The 7,893-nt window shown below is 38.8% G+C and overlaps 1 protein-coding gene across 1 annotated transcript in view; it reads right to left on the bottom strand.

Annotated features, from left to right (window-relative positions):
• Positions 1-7,400, bottom strand: part of LOC121296950 (cytospin-A-like) — a 62,914-nt gene extending 55,514 nt beyond the window's left edge. Inside the window, exon 1 of the mRNA XM_041222911.1 lies at positions 7,213-7,400. The gene's annotated coding sequence lies outside the window, so the exon portion shown is untranslated. The remainder of the gene's footprint in view (positions 1-7,212) is intronic.
• Between the last annotated feature and the right edge of the window lie 493 nt (positions 7,401-7,893).

Below are 7,893 nucleotides of genomic sequence, written 5' to 3'. Positions count from 1 at the left end.
TATATATATATATTACGATTCATGTAAAATCAGTAACCCTATAGATTAACCAGTATATACTGTATGTAGATTTACCAGGTCAGCAGCCAATGAATAAACAAAAAAAAAAAAAGCTTAGAAGACTGTGTAAACAATCTCTTTTACTTACATCCATGATCACTGTCTGGCAACAATTCACAATAGAAAACAATGTTTTGCCGGCAAAATGACGTAGCACACCACGTATGACTCTCACTGAAATGCAAAACCTGCGTCCTCTTAGGGTATGCTTTTTTCTTAATGAGTTCAAATGAAGTAGAGGCATGAGTTTTACTGAAAAGATGTCATTACCATATCTATGCTTGTCCTAAGAAATTTTGAATTAAAAAAAAAAACAAAAAAACAAACAGGTGCTTTTTTTTTTTTTTTTTTTTTTTTACATAAAGTGGAAGTCAAGGGGGATAAAATAATAAAAAAATCAGTCTCTAATCATCTCTGTATATAGGACAAAATATTAACGCATGGTCTCTGCTAAATATATACTACTATTATTATTATTATTATTATTATTATTATTATTATTAATAATAAAAGAAGGGATGCAATTATTATTAGAAAAATTAATCAAATAATACAAAAAAAGGCTGGAGTTCTTTTATTTCCAAATACACCTCAAATGCTGGTAAAGCTACACATTTACCGATTAATCTAAAGCTTTCCTGATTTCACACATGCACCGTAACATATAGAATGTACATGAAATCAACCAATGAAAAATGTCCATGCCTGCAGAAATGAAGCTGTGTGGTGCAGGATAACAACTAGAAAAATATCTAATCTCACCTTTTAAAAGGTGCCCTCACAATTCAATACTGTACCCGCCACCCTGAGATCAAGACTCTGCTGAGGTTCAACAAGGCAGGTCCATAACCACAGGGATGGTCATTACACCGGCCAGGCATGGTTTAGAGCATGGTTCCATTTACAGTCACGCACCATTGTTACTGCAACTACTGTACAGATACCAGAGGCAATACTACGACATGGCAATGGCACATTCCAGTTATACTAGACAGAGTCCAACCCTAAAAGAACAGGTAACTGACGCTATCCAGGTACTGCATGCCGCATCTGTATTACCAATTGAACTGTCTTTGAAGTATGACAAAAAGCAGTACTGATCAGTCCAGTCCAGCACTTGACTAAGCTACCGGCGTTGTACACAGGATGTACTTGACAGAACCATGACTACAATGCTCTCTTTTTAAGCAATGCAGATTATATTCATATTGGTGGGTGCGTGTCTGTGTGAGGGCTATACCATTTGTCTGTGCACATTTTTGTGTGATTTTTTTTTTTTTTAAAAACAAACATAAGAAATTCAAGACAGATTAAACCTTCAGTGCAAACTTGGCATTTAGATATTTAGTTTTTGGCACATTTTCTTATAAGCCTACTTTACTAAAAGTTAAATATGACCCTCAAAAACAGTTTTTGATACATGCCAGGGATAAAACTCAATGCATAGCAGTTTGCTCCATTCCTGGTTTTACTTTGAGTTTAATAAGACACACCTGATCTTGTTACCTATACATGGTAGCTAATCAAGCTCATCTTAAAACCTAGAACTGGTTTACCGCCTATGCAACAGGAGTCTTATTTCCATCCGTGCTGGCTTTCGGAGGTCTGTCAAAAATCATAAAATACATTTTTGAATACTTTGTCTTTAAATTGTTGGCATCTATGAATGGCTGCAGCTATAATATTCTGTGTAGTTCATTTTATTCCAAAATGGCTGTAAAAATCTACAATGAGATTTGGCACATCGTGTACTGCATAAGAAAACACATTTCCAGACGCTCTGTAAATTAAAAGCCCATCACCCAAGCAACATATGCAGAACACATGCTCACCTGCCAATCCACACTGCATCGACACTTAAACTGACAGAACATCAAGAACAGAAGCTAAGGATTCTCAGAGTGGTATGAAAATCACGTTGACCCCCTCTGTCTGCTGGCAGTTACTGAAAGCTGCAGTGTCCTATTTTATACTAAAATGTCAGCCCCTGGAAGATTTATGACATTTTTACAGAATCTATACTTATCTGCGCTCCACCAGAAAGCAGACGTCGTTGGCTGTAGTTTACGCTGTGTAACACTAGTGAAATCTGCAGGTGCACTAGCAGCTACCTTCTGTCACTCTGAAGTAACAAACTCACGGTTATACTTGCAGCAGCAGGAGGTTATGGATGTCATCTCTGTTGCATCACAAGGACCAACCCCCCCCCCCCCCAAAAAAAAAACACCCCAGGATGTAGAATCAAAAATTCTGATCAGATTTTTTTTTACCCTATGTGGCACTGTACCTTTCGAACAGCATCTTGACTGAAAAGCAGAGAGACCCTCAAGTGGCCTCAAGGGTGATTTTTCTTAGTAACCTGTATAATTGACCTTGTGTTCAAACAAAAGGTACTTCTTTCACTGCTTACCAAAGGGAAATCAGTATCAGCCAAGAAATCAAAAGAATAAACATCACAATGTTTCCTTAATACTTTATCAACAATCAACAGGTCAAGAGAATATAGAACACCACTCAACACAGCAGACCACAAAATGAATTTTACTTAGCCCCGCATAAAATTCAGTCTACAGCGAGTCTATTGAATTCATCATCTTAGTATTTCCTTTCTGTATAGTGCTAAAAAATAGTCAACATCGAAACCTACTGTTCTTAAAACTTTGTACTGTAACATTTGAATTAAAACAGATCTTAAAACTCCCTTCATGTGGGCAGCCCATCATTAAGAGAGCTACAAGCCTCAATAGAAATCTGCCTTTAGTCGCTTGGGACACTCTTCCAAAGCAGATGCTTATTAAAAAGGTCAGTCGTGGGCTGAACCGATTCGAAATTAAACTCATTTTTTCAGCACAGTACCATGTTTGGCAATATAAAAAACCTCATCTAAAAATCACTGTGCTAGACAGCACAGAGCAAATGACGTACAACATAACGACCACAAAATAATAAACTCAGATGTGAATTTTGTTGTGTGCGCATTGGAAAGCAATGTTGACTTATATATACAAAAAAAAAAAAAAAAAACACACACACACACCACTGTCTTGATGACTGAAATTAATCCCACTGGACTGTCAGTTATTGGTCCCCAATGACTACAATGGGACTGGGAACCACCGGGTTAATTGGACTGATGCTGTGGGGAGTCTTCATGATCATGCAAAAACAGTGCAGGGCCGGGTGACGGATGGCCAGTCTGATGTCCCCTGTCAACTGTCCCCTGACCTGGTTGGTCTTAGATGTGTTTATTTATAAGAGTCCACTGTGGTTTACAGAGCTCACAGACACACATGTACAGCGGAACGATAAACCTATAGTTCGACAGTATAAAACAACCTTCTCTACGGTATTCAAACCTTTATCTCTGTCATACAGCCCCCACGGCAGTCTTGTACGGTTGGAGCAGCAGCAGCAGCTCACTGCCCTCTCTCACAATAGAAGCTACAGGCCTGCAAAATAAGGTCAGTGACAACACACTCCAGATCCCACAATGCTCTACACACCCCTGGGACTGGGAGGGGCGGGGGAAGGAGACACACTCCAACATTTTCCTTGCAGTGCTACAGGCAGACCCACAACAAACATACTAAACCGCAAAGCTTTATGTCACTTGTGTATAGGAGCCAAGTGGCAAAACAGCCTTGCTTCACAATGCAGACTCAATCTTAGATCTTAATATAATCCACATGAAAACGCTCATGTTGCAGTTAAACACAGACATATACATTCAGATCAAACACAGGTGATAAAAGGCGTTCCAAGCTAACAAACATGTATGGGTTTTGAGATTTGTACAATTTCACTGGCTTGCTCCTGCACCTTTAATTTGGAGGATGCATGTTTTAAACACAGTGCGGCACTGAACAATGTAAGTCAGCTAATTAAATAGTCTGGATACATTTAAATCGTAAGCCACAAGAGGAAAGTCATCTCTTCCTATTTGGCAGTCAGGAAAGCTCCTCCTGTGAAATCCTTGTTCCACTGCCAATTACAGCACAACACACAGCTAGTCTTTGAAGTTCAGGCTGCACAACAAAAGAAATGTATTTATGCCCCGTACATAAGGCAGCTGGACCACACAGCATCAGTGATGTGTAACAAATGGATAGCAGAATTCCATGACCACCACGGTTCATACAGTACAAGGCATCCATGTGGCTCATTGGATCCCTGGACAGGGGGGCTGGCAGATAGTACCAATAGGGTGGGAGGGGTTCACATACAGAACTATTCTCATCCTTGACACATGAAAAAGCAGTTCTCTATGACTGGGGACACATGTATTGGGTCTTTGAGAATGAAAAACTTGGGCTACTTTTGTAGATTGACAGCACTATAGAGACTCATTGGGTGGGAGCCCTCAGTTAGTCAGTCATGGGGTCCTATAAGCCAATAAAGTTTGAGAAACTCTTCAGAGAAGGGTTAGCCTACATTACTATCATAAAATAAAAAAATAAAAACAAGATAGAATTTCCACATGGCGGTGCAATCGATCAGTCAATCCTGTTACCTAAGAGATACTGTTCGTCGGGCCCAATTCAGAACAGCTGGGTTATGAACTGCTTTTACGCTGCTGCAGCAATGTTCCCCTGCCAAAAAAGAACAGTGCTTGTATTCTGCACAGTCGCTGTAATCAGTGCCGCCCCCACTATTCCAATGACCCTTTTAGACCAAAAAGGACCATTTTATTTCAAGCCATTTCCTGCTCACATGGTATTCCAATTGATTTATTTTGCCAGTTTTGTAACCAACACCAGCCATGCAGATACTAACAAAACAACAACAGTGCTTGCCTGAATAACTGGTTTTAGAAATAGGAGCACTGCAAGGTCCTGTACAATTATCACAATACAATCAAAACTGTGAATGGTAGTCTCGCTGTACTTTTATCACCAATTAAACACAGACAAATGCTGTGCATAACACCGACTTATGGAGCCAGGAATTCGAATGTACTGTATGCCATAAAGTGAGCCGCAAGAATTGATGCGATTTTTATGGTTTTAGAGATAGTTTCATACTGCAAACAAGCGATACAGCAGATTAAGTCATTCCACATTACCTTCAATATGAGGACAGTGCAGTTAGAAACCCTGTACAGTACAAGCTTTTAATGTAAACCCAGGCAGACAGTTTCATCAGTGTGCAAGTCCTAAAGCAGACAGCCCTGTACTGCCTCAGACATTTAGCACAATGCAAAGAATCCATGGCTTTTGAACAGCAAATCAAGCAATTACAAGTGGCTAAGACGCCTTTTGACTCCAACACATAAAATGTAACTCTACATGTTATTTTTAATTGTAAACTAATGAAGTGTGTCTTTTACAGTACAGTGTCTACTGGGTGGGAATAAATACAGTATGAGATGTATAGTCATGAAACTGGAAGCTGCCTTGGGTCATGACATCTACACGTTCAGTTTCTTATGAGACGTATGTGTGTCATTTCCACTCATGAACCATGGGGCATATGGGCGACACTAAGAACTGATTCCAGTACACAGGGCACAAATAAGATAATATGAGGCGGTTTCTTTATTTTTTGGGGGTTACAAAACAGTACCGTTTAAGAGACTGCATGTAACAATTATAGAAAAACTCAACACTTATTTATTATTAGTTTTGCGAGTTTCATCATTCATATAATTGACCTTACAGGTAGAATGTTTAGCTAGTCATAAGGTAAAAGAACAATAGTTTCTCTTTTACAACATGTTAATAATTCCCATTTTAACAATGTAATGGTTACTCTAGGTATGTTCTTTTGAGAGTGATGCTCTTATTTTTAATTTAATATCAAATGCAAACAGGAAGTAAACAACATGTTTACTGTGCAGTTGCTTATTAAATATCTATCATCAATACCTAACCAAATATTAATATCAATAACCTGAACTGACATACTTAACTGAAAAGTTCCCACTTTCCATTGAAACTCTTTATAAAACAGTAATACAGGCTAGATTTATTTAATACCCCCGATTTTCACCTAGGCTTAATCTGAATCTACCGTACACAATGTGCATCATGATATCTATAACCAAGACACTTTGGAAAAATTCCAAAAAAGTGAACATGCAGAAAAAGAGGGAGGGGATTGCAAGACCTTGTTAATACAATACATCACACATCCAGTACAGTAACTACAGATCCCCTTGTCCATGACCCAAAAAACAAAGCATATTCTACCCTTTAATAATAACAACTGTAATCCCACACAAGACTCTGCTGGGGTGCATGCACATACCTGCCCAAGCCATCAGCTACAACTTCATCTGTAAGCAATATAATATTTACCTCTTTTTACAACCTTTTAAAACAAATGTTAAGGCAAAAGCAATGCACATTTTCATCAAGCCTTGTACTGTAGGCCTAGCACTTATGTAACAGTGCCAGTAAAGAGCAGACCTGTGGTCTTTTGTAATTGTAATTTTATAATTTAGAATTGCAATTACAACGTAACTTAAACTGCCTAATTGTATTTAACCTATAATTGATCAATTATAGTTCAATTACAATTTGTGACCCCATTTGTTTTAAGAAAAAAAAAAAGTTATATACTGTAGTACGGTTCACTATTTGTACCTGTTATTACTAGCTGGTAGAATAAACACAGTAAACATGATAGTGTGTGAAGCGATTTATATATGACCCCAGGTTTGGTACAGTAACTTCAACTTGTCAACCATAAAACTACTACAACAGTCTAACATAGACAACTGGATTAAGGCCATCCATCCCGACCCGGGTCCAGCTCCACTAAAAAAAAAAACTGGAGAACAAAGTACTACAACATCTACTCTGTATTAGAACACATGCAAAACACAATTAACACGTACAGTATTGTACTTGTACACCAGATTTCCACGTTCAGACTTGCACTGACCCAAAACAATAATGCTAATATCTCGCTGCCGTACGAGCGACAGCAGCAGACGACTCGGCTCGACAGCAGTCTAAACTAACTGGACTACTGTGGATTTGCCGGTCAAAAAGTAAACACGCAGTATTCTGTGTTTCAAACGTTACAATGCAGTTAGTTGGGTGTTCACATTGCATCACGTTTTTCAAATTTAAAACTGCAGTCGGTGCCTATCTGTATTCAGACCTGGGTACTAGGCGACTGTGTTGTAAACATGCGTTGCAACCGTACCTTGGAGGGTTTTTCTGCTTTAGTAATTATGGTCCGAGCCGTGGTGTATTCCCGTAATAAGAAAATCCAAGTTTTCTTTGTGTTTTCCCCTCCAGGCTCGGTTCTACGTTTCAGTTAGCATCCCGTTTTCGTTTTACCTCCCGACTGATTTCAGACACTGGAGCGCAGAGCAGAGCTGTAACGCTAGAGCGTCACCACTCCTGTACTCCACAGTCGCTTGGAATCATGGGACACTAACTGGTTGGAAACATGGGACGGTTGGTATCTCCCGGGGTTTTGTAGGTAGAATGACGGCTTGTAAATTAATGGTATGTAATGTTTTCTATTTGTCCAAAATAACTCAAATGTGTACACTTCATTGCAATGTTGTACACAATTAATTTCCACTTGTTCCCAGTTTCAGGGCTTGCACAATATAAGAGAATATGGCATCTGTTTTATTAATTCGTTCTTTAAAAGTAAAACAGAAGGAATATAATTAATTGGCACAACTTCCACTTTATATGAATATGGAATGGGAAAAAAAATGAATTCACAAAACCTTTTGCTGGATTTCGAATAATAAACAAGTCTGTTGTATAGTGCGTGTGACCGTGGACGTAACACTACAGTCATGTGTACAGTGCTGCCTTATCTCTTAATCAGATTTTGCGGTACGCAGTGGGTACGGCACGATCTTTG

This window comes from Polyodon spathula, chromosome 22, assembly GCF_017654505.1.
Source record: "Polyodon spathula isolate WHYD16114869_AA chromosome 22, ASM1765450v1, whole genome shotgun sequence".
In the NCBI taxonomy this organism is placed as follows: domain Eukaryota; kingdom Metazoa; phylum Chordata; class Actinopteri; order Acipenseriformes; family Polyodontidae; genus Polyodon; species Polyodon spathula.
Note: the sequence above shows the minus strand (reverse complement) of the source record. Positions and strands in the feature narration are given on the sequence as shown.